We start from the raw sequence: 15,304 nt of genomic DNA, 5'->3' as shown, positions 1-15,304 counted from the left end.
ATTTTTGTATTAGGTATTTGTTAGAAAAAAACAAATTAAACCTCTTACACAATTGGGGGTGAGAAACTCTAAGGAGAGAACATCATAGAAGACATCTATGCAATTAGTAACATGAGATTCTGACAAAGTCAAACCAGATGCAAAGCAAAGCAATTGTAACTAAAGTTAATATGGTAATTTTCATGAATGCTTGAAGTTGTGACTAACTATAAGTGAATGACTGAAAAATTCCACATTAGATACCCCTTATTTTTAACAGTGGCCCCATGGTTAATCTAATAATAGGTGTAAATTTTAATAATTTTTCTATAATACGGAATGTACTCAGAAAATGACAAAAATTAAACTCTAGATTTAAATTCCAAAATCTGTAGTATGACAAAATACTACCTAGAGAGAGTACTAGTTAGGAGTACTAGTTAATCTGTATAGGGTACTAGTTAAGGGTGTGGATTCTGTAGGTGGACCATGCAGATTACCATTCCACCTCTCCTGCTGGCATTTGTCTTGTCCAAGAGACTTGACCGCTGTGAGCCTCAGTGTCTTCACTATAACACAGAATAATAGTAGTAGTAGTAGGTGGCAGTAATTTTACATGGAGGTGCCACAATATCTTTTAGCCATCCACTGGTTTTCGGAATTTACAATACAGAGCCAGGTTCTCCACTTTGGAGGACTAGAAAGGGACCTTTATCAATATACTCAAAGTCAGTATACTCAAAATACCAGTTTCTCAGTAACAAGTTTATAATAACTAAAACCACAAAAGATTGAAGGTATCTAAGAATGCCAATCCTTAAAAACAACCCATGAAGTACCCATTATTATCCCCATTTTTCAGATGAGGAAACTGAGGTTTAAAAGTTTAACTCTCCCAATATATCAAAACAACTGAATGGCAGAGCTGCTCTTCAAACCGTAGACTGTAACACTCCAATACCACTCTGCAATAATGGTTCTCATGAATGTTTTTATTCTACAACAAAGATGTATAAGGATAGCCACATTTGTATAATCTATCACAGTGGTTCACAAAGTATGGCCTGGGAACCCCTGTGGGTCCTCAAGACCTTTCCAGGGAGTCCATGAGGTGAAAACAATTTTCATAATCATACTAAGAAATACTATTTGACTGTTTTATTTTCATTCTTTCATCAGCATACAGTGAAGTTTTATAAAGGCTACATGATCAGTGATATTGCAACAAATTGAACGCAGAAACAGATATCAGAATCTAGCTGTCTTCAGTTAATCCGGACGTTAAAGGAACTTTCAAAAATGTGAAACAATGCCACTCTTCTAAAGTGTTTTTTTCTTTTTTGTTGTTGTTTTGGAAAATAAGATTTTTATTAAAATGTTATTTATGTTAACATGTAATGGGATTTTTAAAAATAAATTATCAATACATATTTTTAGATATTCTCAGTTTTTAGTTGAATCTGCTAAACATACTTAGGTATAACGCCCATAAACAAAAGCTCTTCAGGGGCCTCAATAATTTGTAAGAGTCTAAAAGTGTCCTAAGAACAAAAGGCTTGAAAACTGTGAAGACCTTTCACAGTACTTATGCCATTGCCAATACAAGATTATAGGTAAGGAAAAAAAAGATTATACAAGGAGTGTTTTTCAATAAGCAGCCAATTTAGTTTGACAGTTATCTGGTCACCCTGAAATCAAATGTTATTTCTACCACTGCATCTACCCAAATTGAAGGCATTTTTCCATCATGAAAGGCCTTCCAAGAAATTATTGCCAGATGATATTATGTGAATTTTTTTTATGGTTTGGGTAGAAAACGGGATATGAATTAGCAAGTGAGAAGTCGAATGATTCCAGCAAAATCATATTTATTGTGTATTTTTAAAAAGGAGTGCATATCTTAAAAGATTGCTAAAGAATCTCTTCCACATAATACAGGGAAAGAGGGTGAAAAACTTGGCTTACTACAAACTATCATAAGCCTTTAACCTTAAAAAAAGACAGGAAGTCTACATATATGTGTGTGCTATAAAAATGTAACTATAACAAAAAATATACATAATTTACATTATATTATATATACCATTTAGATAAACCTGTTACTTCTGTGCAGGCTCCCCCGGACTCCCCCTCACCCTTTCTTTCTATGTGCTGACCCCAAATCATGAAGTGCCTTCCTTGGTTGCTCTGTGACCTGGGCAGCTGCAGGTTTTTTCCAACAGGCTTGAACCGAAACCAGGGCCTTGCACATTTCCAGACACTGAGAAAAGTTATCTAGGTTGTTGCCCAAAACACTAAAAGAAACTGGCCCCCGCCTGAGCCAAAATCCTCAACCCTTCATAGAAACTTCCTACATGACTCCCTCATTTCAGACATGCCTAGGTAGAACACCCCCTTTCTCTCGCTGTCCACCACAAGGATTGGAGCAGCGCTCTGTAAGTTCCCCTAATAAATTCCTTAGATTCATCACCCTGGCGTTCAGTGCTTCTTTCTTTAGAACATTAACCAGCCCCATCTCTGGACAGTTTGGGGAACTTCCCTGCAGAAATTCCCCTGCCACCACTTTTGGAGCAATTCCGGCCATGGGTTCGGTAAGACAAAACGTCTGACGGAGAAGAAAACAGGAGGCTCACTGCTGCCTTGACCAGTACAACAACTTTATTGATATATGGGTAACTATCTAAATGTTCCAAATACAAACTAATGTTCCTATATCTAGCAAGTGTATATTTAAACAGTGAATTAGTCAGGGTTTTCCAGAGAAACAGAACCTATAGAGATTAGGTAGATAGAAAGATAGACAGATGAAAGATAGATAGATGGATGGATAGATAGATAGGTAGATAGACAGATCGTTATAGAGATAACTTATAACAATAAGTTATTGACTCACTGATTACAGAGGCTGAGAAGTCCAATGATCTAACATCTGCAAGCCAAAGACCCAGAAAAGCCTGTGGTATAGTTCAAAGGCCTGAGAACCAGAGGACCAATGATGTAGACTCCAAACCCAGCCTGAAGGCTTGAGAACCAGGAGCACCAAGGGCAGAAGATTGACATCCAGTTCAAGCAGACAGGCAGAGGAGAGCACAAATCCAATCTTTCTCTGCCTTTTTGTTCTTTTCAGGTGCTCAAAGAACTGGATGATGCCCGGCCGGGTGCGGTGGCTCACGCCAGTAATCCTAGCACTTTGGGAGGCCGAGGCAGGTGGATTGCCTGAACTCAGGAGTTCAAGACCAGTCTGGGCAACACGGTGAAAGCCCTTCGCTACTAAAATACAAAACCTTAGCCAGCATGGCGGCATGCACCTGTAGTCCCAGCTGCTCAGGAGGCTGAAGCAGGAGAATTGCTTGAACAGGAGGCAGAGGTTGTACAGTGAGCAGAGATCGCCCCACTGCACTCCAGCCTGGGTGACAGAGCTAGACACTGTCTAAAAAAAAAAAAAAAAAAAAAAAATTGAATGATGCCCATCCAATTATTTTCAGGCGCTCAGAGAATTGAATGATGCCCTTTGGGGAGGGCTGTCTGCTTTACTTAATTTACCAGTTTAAATATGAATCTCTCCCAGAAACACCCTCATAGAGATACCTAGAAATAATGTCTAAACAGACATCAGGGCATCCCATGGCCTAGTCATGTTAACACATAAAACTTACCATCAAAAAGGATGTTTGTCACCTCTAACCTATCTCCAAACAAATCATAGATGATTTTTAGAACATAACTTTTTAAATTTTTTAATCATTTTTATTTGCTGCATAATCTTTTCTGTCTTATTTCCCATATGTATAGAATGATAGAGCATAGAAAGAAATAATTCTCACATATTTAAACCAATGTTAAATGGTTATAATGTGTAATTACTGCACCCTCCAAAAATGATGATGATGATGGCATATTCATCAAGATGTAAATGTATTAACAATGCCAATTGCTTAAATTCTGGTACCTCCATATATAGTCTACATCATTATCGATGGGCAGGAGAAATGCAATAGCAAAACTACTACCTTAATAAAACAGCTCAAAATAATTTACAGGCATTTTTACTTCAAGATTTCTTAGATTTGCTGTTTAGCATAAACTAAGTAAGTATAAGAAACCAAAATATGTGAAAGTAACAAGTGCAAGAAAAAGAAACATATTCTGAACAAACCATAAACTCCCTTTCTGCCACAGAGAAAATACAGTCAAAGGCTATTGAGTCTTCCACAGAAACAAAGGCATTTTTTAGAAAGTGGGTGATGGTGTGGTGGAAGGAAAGAGATTTGACTTTAATGTTAAATGTTATTGGAGTTAGCAAGCATTAACTCTAGACTATTTTTCTCTTTGATTTACACGAAGGTCAACTTCTGAGAAAAATGTGAGCCACAGGTGAAATATTTAATTTCTTAGATGACCTCTAGTGGTCATCCAAGACATGCATTGGCATGTGAAAGGAGCTGTTTATGTTACCGAGAACAAAATGATCAAATAACTAGGAGGGATCAGGAAAAAGTCCTTTACCATAACAGAAATTTTCACTTGATAAAATAAATGTAGAGTATATCAAAATGCTTTAAAATGCATGCCCATTAATCCTAAAAGTCTATTTTTAGAAAAGTATCCTTAAAAAATTTTACAAGGGCTCAAAAATGTTATGAGCAAGAAAGTTTATTCCAGCATTGCTGAGCAACAGCGTGTAGTGGCAAACAATGTCAACTGATTAAATAAATTATGGTACATTCCTATAGTGAAATACCAATGAAGCCATCAAGAATAATAATAATATCATTATGTTAATTTTTGTCATATGCTTTATTTTTTTAATTGCAACTTATTGACCAAAACAAGAAAGCATGCCATAGATTTATTTTTATTCTTGAAAGAATAAAGGGTTTTTATCCAGGAATTTTGATTGTTTAACATGAAATAGGCCAAGCACAGAAAGACAAATATCCCATGTTCTCACTCATATGTGGCAGCTAGAAATATGGATCTCATGAAGATAGAGATTAGATTGGTGGATACTAAAGGCCAGGAAGGATAAGAAGGAGGGATGGTGAAGGGAAAATTATATATAGAGATATGTGAATGTAGTTATTACCACTTAACTGTACACTTAAAAATGGTAAGGATAGTAAATCTTACATGTTTAGTTACCTCAATAAAATTTTTTCAATAATAATAATGACATTTATTGAAATGAAATGAGTTAGCAAAAAGTTGAATTTAAAATCAAGTTAAAATTACAGTAAAATAATATATAATACCACCCTTGGTAAAAATTTAGGAGTGCTTTTATCTGAAAGGTATAAACTAAATAACCAAAGGATTAGAGGTAAATCTTTGAATAGTGGAATTATACATGGGATCTGTTCACAAATTGATTTTCTACTTTGTTGTACATAAACATATTATTTTGTGATAATGATTTCTGTAAAAATTAATACACATAAAGAGATAATGGTCCATGAGATTATAGACTATTTCTCACAAAACTTATCAAGAACACATTTTTCCTGATCCATGTATCCCTACCACCTTTGATGGACTTTGCAAATACCTCAGAACAATCCAACTAGCTGACATGTTTTCTCCCTCCCTCTAAAAGGCTGAAAAATAACATAGTATCCTATGCACACTTCCTTCTTGGAGCTTTATTTTTTAATTGCAACTTAATTGACCAAAACAAGAAAGCATGCCATAGATTTATTTTTATTCTTGAAAGAATAAAGGGTTTTTATCCAGGAATTTTGATTGTTTAACCCAAATATTTAATTTTCCCAACCCCAAATGATTGAGGTGAAGAAAAGGCTATAAAACACAGAATTTTAGGGGCAAGTTTCTGAAGTCATAAGTCTTGTACCTTAGCTTCTTATATCGATTTTACTATCAAATGTCCTTTTAGAAAGCATTGTCCACATCATAAAAATGGTCCACCACCCTGAAATTGCTTCACTTACATCATAACTAAAGGTCCTTGAGGGACTAAAGAGTCATTTTCTACACTGTTCAGGGAGTGAACATATGCATGACATGGATGGGACATAGGCCTGATATACCTTATGTTTGTTCTCAAGTTTCCATTGCCTTTTGTATTATTTTCTATTGTTCCCATATCAAATTGCCATACACTTAGTGGCTTAAGACAATGAATTTTATTATACTACAGTTTTATAAGTTGGAAGTCTAACATAGGTCTCAGAGGGCCAAAGTCAAAGCTGCTTTCCTTTCTGTAGGTTCTGATAGGATCTATTTCCATGACTTATTTGACTTCTAGATGCCACCTACATTCATTGGCTCATGGATACCTTTTTTCATCTTCAAAACTGGCAAAGGAAAGCCAAGTCCTTCTCACATCTCATTGCTCTAACTGCTTCCATGGTTACATCTCCTTTTCTAACTCTGCCTCCTCTCCTGCCTCCCTCTTCTACTTTGAAGGACCCTTGTGATTACACTGGGCCTGCGCAGACAACCCAGGATGTTCTCCCTACCATAAGGTTAATTGACTAGTAACCTTAATGCCACATGCAAGCTTAATTCCCTTTTGCCATGTAACCCAAAATATTCATATGTTCCAAGGATTAGGACGTGAACATCTTTAGGGCCATTATTCTGCCTACCACGCCTTTTAACATGTTAAAACATTTATTATGCTGAAGGAAATTATGAAAAGATATGTAATTTGTAGAATGGTATTCTACACAATGGAAGAATATCACATTCCATATGAAATTTGTAGAATGGTAGTTATTCTCTAAAGGTGGCTCTCTAATGAACCACACTTCCAAATAGTCATGGCTTTATGTAGTTCTCTCATCTTGGACCTAGGCTGGCCCTGTGACTCATATTTGACCAATAGAATATAGCAGAAAGATTCTGCATGGCTGCTGAGGCTAAGTCATAAGAAGCCATCAGCTTCCATCTGAGTCTCTTGGTATATTTACACTGAGGGAAGCCAGCTACTGTGTAACAGACCCAACTCTCTTAAGAATGCCATAGTAGAGAGAGAAAAACCTGGAAGCCAGCCCACAGTATCCCAACACTCCAGGTGAGATGCCAGATAAGTAAATGAAGAAGCCATCTTAGACATCCAACCCAATCAAGCCTTCAAATAATTCCAGCAACAACAATCATCTCATTACAACTGCATGAATGACCCCAAGTAAGAACTGTCTAGCTAAGCCCAATCAACCCACAAAACAATGAATCACTAAGATTGGGGATAGTTTTTTGCATAACAGTAATTGACTACCAAAATGAATGGTTTCAGATACAATTAGACATCTGCTATCAGAAAGGCTTTATTTTTCAAAGGCAATCAAAATTTCGGCTAACTGGGGTCTAACCCAAGAGAGTCAATTGCTTTCTCAAAATCCCAAATATGTGGTGTATTTATAGCTTTGCATTTTTATTTTAGAATAATGTTTGTACATCCCCTACTCCAAAGACTTATAAAATTCTGAATTGTTAGAATTTTATTATTGGAATTTTATATTGTTAGAATTTTATTACTTTTCCAATAACTTTTTATTACTGGAAATTTCTAGTAAAATATCATTACCAACAATACCAAGAGAAAACTGTGGAATAGCCATATTTCTCTGTCAGCCAACCAACAGGCTAATTGTTATTTTTTAAGTTGAATTAATCTTATTAGTTTATTCATTATCCAAATAAAGAACTGTTGAGCAACTACGTGCCAAGCACTATCCTTGTCATTTAGACTACAATATTAAATAGAATGTGCTTCCTGACCTCTAGTGTTATAGTCTTGAGGGGTAAAAGAGATGTCAGCAAGTAAATCAATTTTATAATACAATGTGAAAAGGCCTGTGATAAGGAGGCAAACTTAGAGTACATGAGCACAAAAAAAGAAGCAGCTAATCTCAGTGGGGTTGGAAATGGTCTAGCATTTAAATCATCTTCCAGGGATAACACCAGGGATGAATCTTCAATGACAAATAAACATAACTTGGGAAGTTTCGAGCAAAAGTAACAGCAAGTACTAAAGCATTGAGGTGTAAAATAGCAACGTATGTTACAACTACTTGTGATTTTAAAATAGGGAAATAAGTTTAAAATTAAATATATGAAGATGATGAATTATCCATTCTCCTCTTCTGCCACTGCCAAATTACTTACAGAATGCGTATCATCTTTCATGAAATGTTAGAATAGTTTCTTGAAGGTGCCTGAAAGCAACTACCATTTGAAGACTTGGTGAGAAAAGCAGACTTTGTCAGGATTACATGTGTCTGGATACTGAATAACTTGCTACACCTGACTGATTACAAGTAATCTGAGCAAATAACAGATAATCAAAATCAATTTCTCTCTAAAGAGGCTAGCAAACTCCCTGAAAGTAAGTAAATTTGACTCATGGTTTAATAGGCTGTGTTTGTCCAATCACCCATAGCAATAATGTGAAGAATATTTATAACATTCAACTATAGAACCACAAACTTGTTATCATTAGGGTCAATTCCAACCCTCATGAATAAACTTTCTTTTCTGTTGTATCTTGACCAGAATTGTGTTGTACTGATCCAGCAAGAGCTGATATTTAATAAAACCAATCAATACTTGGTACTTTTGCTAAAAGGACCTAAACTAATATGAATCATTGAAAATAGCTTAAGTTTTCTATTAAATCCAACTTCCTCCTCCACTAAACCACTTCATCAGAACAGCTAATAAACCACAAGATAACCTGAGCTCACCTCTTGTTCCTGGTTGAAATGCTTAATTAGAATGTCCTAAATACAGAAGCAGAAGAAAAAACTCTGTACCATCCAAAAACTGCCCTTAAGCCAAGAGCTAAATTATTTAGAATCAGCTATATTCATCAAAAAATGAGAACCACAACACTTTAACGGAACAGCTTCAAACCAGAGTTAACAAATTTGCACAAAACTGTTGTTAGACCTGAAATAAAATGAAACCAGAAATACCTCTAAATTATATTTAATTTCTCTGAGAAAAATTAATTAACTCAATAAACATTGGCTTTACTTTCCTTATAACTTGCTCACTTGGATATATTTACCTAAAGTTATAAGAACAAAATAAGGCAAACTCATAATAGTTCACGTGTAATTGACACAGTATCTTTAATCACATTCTCTAGAATTTTACCTGCCCACAATATGCTTTTTGAATTACCAATACATATCTAGGGTAAGAGGAAGCAGTGACAATTTTATATCATCTAAGTTCAAGGAAAATTTTCCTTGACAATTTCCAACTGGCACATTGCATTTGACAGGGCCAATCCCCACTGTCTTGTATGATGTGATGCATCATGACTGGTGTAATCCAGGCAGATCACCTCAAAGGAGCAACTCTGCCAAGAACACCCCATGGGAAGTAACTTTTTTCATAAGTAATGAATGTATTATAAATATACACTATATTTCATTTTCCTCGACATGACATAGCCGGGAGCTATGAGATGCAAAGCATTTTTGTCAAATTATTTTATTTTTGTTATTTGACTAACAAGTAATTAAGTCAAAAGAAATAATCTAATATCTTAGTTCTACCTCCACAGGTAAAATAAAGTGAAGCTCAGGCTAGATGTGGAGTGTGGAGTGGAGAGGCAATGATTAGAAAAATAGTACATGTTTGAAATATTGTATAATTCTTTTTAACTCCTCAGAGAGATTTTATATAGTACCTCAGTTGATTGGAATTAAATTAACCAAATTGTATGTCTCTATGACCCAAATTCATCAAGTAATTATTTAGCTCTGCTATTTATTAATTGTGTTAGTTAGCTATTTCTGTGTAACAAATTACCCCAAAATGTTAGTAGCTGAAAACATTTATTATCTCACAGTTTTTCTGGGTCATGTTTCTAGGCACAGCCTACCTGAGTCCTCTAACTCTGTGCATCTCTCAAAGCTTTAATCATACATGTCAAGGGTTCAGCAGGTAGTCATACTCATAACCAAGATTCATTGCAGCAAAAAGGTTTTAATCATACATGTCAAGGTTCAACTAGGCAGGATCTACTTCTAACTTCTTTTATGTCGTTGTTGGTAGGATTCCGATCCTATCCTGTTGTTGGAGTCAGGCCTCAGTTTCTCAGGAGTTGCTGGCTGGAGGTCTTCCTCAGTTCCTTGCCATATGGACCTCTCCAAAGGGCATCTCACCACATGGCAGCAAGCAGGAGAGCAAGAGAGAATGCCAGCAACTCAAACACAGAAGTGACATTCCATCACTGTTCCTGTTTTCTATTCATTAGAGGCAATTCACTAGGTCCAGCCACACTCAAGGGGAGGAGATTACACCAGAGCATCATCAGGATGTGGGGTTCATTGACAGCCATGTCAGAAGCTGCCCACAATGTTCACTCACACCTTTGCTATAAAAATGAATTGGCCAAAGAAAACTTTTATTCCTTAATTAATATGTATTAAATCATGATCCCTTGCCAGAGAGTCACACTAAAAAAAGAAAGAAAATGATTTGACAGTACAGCCAATTGACATAATCAGCAAAGAGTCTAAATTGATGTTAAAGAAGGAAAAAAAGGTAGCAGTTGGTAGTATACAATAGATATCACTTTCCTAGGAGCATTCTTTTCTGCTCTTCTACTTCAGTAATTCATATCACGTTTCTTACTTTCCTTGGCAAGATGATGTCAAAATCAACATTCAGGGCTGAGAGAATTGTTGACCTTTCAGAATTTAATGGTTATCAGTCACATGCTGAATATTGAAATGGGCAGTACCAAAGTCAAAAGTTCAGACTGATAAGCAGTTACCTCCATTTATAACTAATAAAGTAGGATTTACTGCTACTTATTTAATGTAAAATTAAATAATATACAGATATAACGCTAATATACTCATGTAATAATGAACAATTAATATTGAGTCATTACTATGAGCCAAGCAGTGTTCTATAATGGTTAACTACTTAATATATGTATTTACATACAAACTTTTACTGTGTGGATATCTGTATGTAAATTCAAGAAACCACTATTAATTGATGGCTATTAATATTACTAATATATTTGTAGTTCCAATTTGCAGTTAAATGAGAACTACTCAACTTTTTCAAAGCTCAAGATTTCTGCCATTCCTCTTTGATTGACAGAGGCCCACAAAGTAATAAAACAGTCAAGAAAATTACAGAAAAAGTATAAATGACTTTACCTACTTTTTACTCAACTACACTGGTTTGCACACATTTTGAATGTGCTTATTTGAAATGAATAAAATAGCATGCTTGGAGAGTTGGTTATTTTATTTCTGCCCAAGGAAATTACTTTTACATTCACAAAATTGTTTTCTTAACCCCGAGATTATTTGTTTTTGCTTTCCTGTCAATACAAAAGCACATTATTATAGAATGAGTGAATGCTTTTCATTTGATTTTTCTAGGGCAAAATGTGTATTGATATTATCTGAAAGATACACTTAAGTACATTGTATTTTTTCTACAAAACTAAAAAAAGTAAAATAAATGCTATGGCTTCAGCTCTAAATGTTGACTGAATGCCCACTACACTTAAAGTATTCTGTTAATGCTAAAATGTGCTTTACATTTTTTAAAGTTTTGCACTTTGATAAAAACTTCAATGATAATAAATTCATGCGCTAGGTTTTTTTTTAATAGCAGAGATATAAGAAAAACAAACTTGGCTTCTTGTACACTACTGGAACTTCTAATAGGCAAGCTCAAAAAGGTACATCTTACCTTTTCCCTTAAAGGTTGGTCAGCTAGTGAGTTGTTAGGCAATCATAGCATCACTCTCCCGCCATTCATTATCAGCTGTATTCGAAATATATATGGGTTTGAGTGTGTGCGTGTGCGTGTGTGTGTGTGTGAATATACATACACACACAGAGATTACTCTGAGCACCATATATGTTTATACAAAAGACAACTGCTACCATTACTCTCTCTTTGGCAAAATACATTATATATATACATATATATGTGTATATGTGTGTATATATATGTATATATGTGTGTATATATATATGTGTGTAATATGTGTATATATGTATATATAAATACGTTCAAAACAGAAACTTATACCTGTTTTAAACATTTCCAGTAGTTTTCAGATTACACAAACATTAAATTCTTATTCTGTAAGGAGATAATTCTAGTTTTTTTCTGCTCCTCTAAATGAAACACTGGGGGATATACATTAACAGATGTGACAGTCTGTATGATGTTGAAGGAGCACTTCTCCATTGGAGGGAAAAAGCAGAAAAGAACATGTTGGAGAATGAAGAGAAACGATTCTGTAGAGATGTCAAAGATGTTGGTAAAGAATGTAGAAAGAAGAAAATAAAAGAAATAGCTTTCCAAGATCTGGTAAATCTTATTGAAGAAATATTTTACTTAGACTATCTGTGAGAATGAGTCAAATTAGAGATGAAAGAAGTTCGCCTCTCTGGCCTCTGATTTGCCATTTAGTATCAATGAAAACAAGTCATCAATTTTTTAAAAAGTATAAACTAATTATTGAGTTAATTCACAAACTAACGTCATTAGAAATCAAAACCAATTATCTACAAACTAGGTGATTTCAAAATAACATAACTTCAATGAAAAACTCAATACTCATTTAAAATGCCATCTTTACTGTTATTAATTATTCCTCTAATATGCATTTATATTTTTTCAATATATTTTTCTGTTCCCTCTGTAGAATTTATGTTTCCAATAACTAGGGAAGAATGATGAACCCTTCATCACTACTCTTTACAGTTATATACAAAATCCTCTTGGGATTGATCCAAATTCCTAATCTCTTAAGCCTCCATTTTCTGAGATATCTGAATTGAAATGTGACCAATACTGAATTCCTTTAACTAATCTTCAGCAGTTCTGAAGCCCTTCCCTAAATATTAAGATTTATAGCAAAAGAAAACTTTTACATTGACAACTGTAAAACTGTAAGTAGAAATGATGTCCTTATAAACAAGCACCAAACAAATGTTGATTTTATCTTAAGAGTACTTTATCACTTTTCTGAGGGGCAACAAACACAAAATTAACCAGATGAAACATTCCTCTATTTTATGGAGTGGACATTACATCTCTGCCTTTATCTACCTATAGCCAATAATTGGAGAATAATAACAATACCTTACATTTGTTTGACAATTTGTAGTTTCATATAAATATCTCCTTTGATCCTTACGAACTTATTAAAAAACTACTTGCACCTGAACATTTACAGTTCCTCTCCCTCCATGAAAGCCTATAAAATAGAAATGTCACTATATATTATAAAGTGTATATTTTCTTTTTAGTAGAGTATGTATTCCCTACTTAGCAGTCTTTTGATATAGATAGTTAAAGTTTGAAAATGATCACTTTAAACCTAAAGCAATTTTTCTCAATGTTAATATAGAAGTCTTCCTTATTCCAATTGAAGATATAAATTGCTTCAAGGATCTTAAAGATATTCCTATTTGTACAACCATACATCTAATGAAGGTACAGAACTCATGCCAGAAAACACTTACTCTTATTTTTAATGATCAATTCCAAAAATTTCCACATTTAGTTTCTTTTTTATTTTCCTCATTTGCACTTTCCAGTTGATTTCCCATCTGATTTACTCTTCAAAGAATATACTAAGAATCCTCATCAGTTCATACTTCAAATTCAGTATTTGTTTTATTGCTAACTCACAGTTTTGTGGGAGATAAGCAGCAATTCTCTGTTCTTTAGTTTTTACAGATATGACAATCCCTAAACTGACCATAACCTGTCTCTTTTATAACCTTGTTCCTGCAACCAGACTGTAGGTTGAATTAGGTCCCATTTCTTATAAGAATCCCCAGGTGGTTAATGTGTTGGAGGTCCTCAACATCTCCCCAGAGTTCAGCCATTTGCTAGGTGGGATCTCACGGCTCAGCATGCAGTCATACTCATAACCGAGATTCATTGCAGCAAAAAGGATAGAAAATAAAATCAACAAAGAGAAAAGGTAAATTGGGCCAAGATCCAGAAGAAGGCAAGCACAAGCCCCCAAGAGTCTTTCCCCAGTGAAGTCACACAGGACACACTTAATTCCTTCAAGTTGAATTGTGACAACATTTGTGAAGTGCCACCTACCAGGGAAGCTTATTAGATATTCATTGCCCAAGGTTTTTATCAAGGAATGATCATGCAAGTACCCTCTGCCTAGCTCCTACCAAGTTTCCAAATTCCCAGGAGGAAAACAGGTGTTCTGCATAAACCATATTTTCTATATAAACAGAATAGGCAGAATGAGTACCTCTTCCCAGTTAGAGTGTTCAGAATCCTCCTGAAATTCACGTACCAAGATGTAAACCAAGAGCCAACTTTGTGAGCAGGCCTTTCTAAGGATAACAGTCTGAAGCCTGCTATTCTCACCCTTTTCTGCACACTAGTTTGTTAATCTCACCTTTCAAGTACATTCCCCTCCCTTCAGTGTTTCTAGAAAGGTCGGTAGGTAGCACTGGATAACATAGTACTTACAAGCAATGTCCTAGGTAGCTTACTCCCTGTGGGAGGAGAGATAACTACAAATGGTCAGGAAAGAACTTCTTGGGGTGACAGAAATTTTCTAAAACTGGATTATGATAATGGTGGCACAACATATAAATTAGCTAAAAATAATTGAGCCATACACCTTCAGTGGGGGAATTATGTGGTATATAGATTATACCTCACTAAAATTGTTTTTAAAAAGATCCTGTGATCCTAAAGTCAGAGCTGCTCAAAGTAGGACTTACAAATATCCAGGGGTACAGGATTAAACACAGTGCCACTGTGAGACATTTGTTTCACTCACTGGTAACTTAATGCATTAAACATTGCTGTTTCATGAAAACAAACATGTGCGCTAGAGAATGTGGTAATAAGTGAAAACAACCCTAATGAGAACAAATTGGATATTTATTTAGACCTTGCTGTGGATACTCCCTTGATGTGGGCAAGGAAGTCCACCCACACCATTTAAGTTTGGAAGAGATTCAAAGGCAGACAGTGGAGTGGGAAAATTGTACAATGGAAAAAGAGAAGGCGTCAGGTACACTCTGATTAAAGGAGGTATTTGCCATGGAGAAATTGGAGCCTCTTAGGTGAGTGATCAAAAGAGCACATTTGACTTTCTCTGATTGGTCCTTGTGGGGGATAGTTCAGAGTGCTGGGAAAAAACTATAGGGAAAGGACACAAACCTTCTGAAAGGTCAGAATGCTTTGCAGAGCCCCAGGGGAGAATAGCAGAAGGCAGCTATTCTATAACCCTGAGGCAGAGAGCAAGGAGTAGGTAGAAGGGAGTGTGGGGGAATTTATCTTAAACAAGCTTGTTTACTTATGTTGACCAGGAACTGAC

The sequence above is a fragment of the Rhinopithecus roxellana genome, chromosome 8, assembly GCF_007565055.1.
Source record: "Rhinopithecus roxellana isolate Shanxi Qingling chromosome 8, ASM756505v1, whole genome shotgun sequence".
NCBI lineage: Eukaryota > Metazoa > Chordata > Mammalia > Primates > Cercopithecidae > Rhinopithecus > Rhinopithecus roxellana.
The sequence above is the reverse complement of the archived record's forward strand: the minus strand, read 5'-3'. Positions refer to the sequence as shown.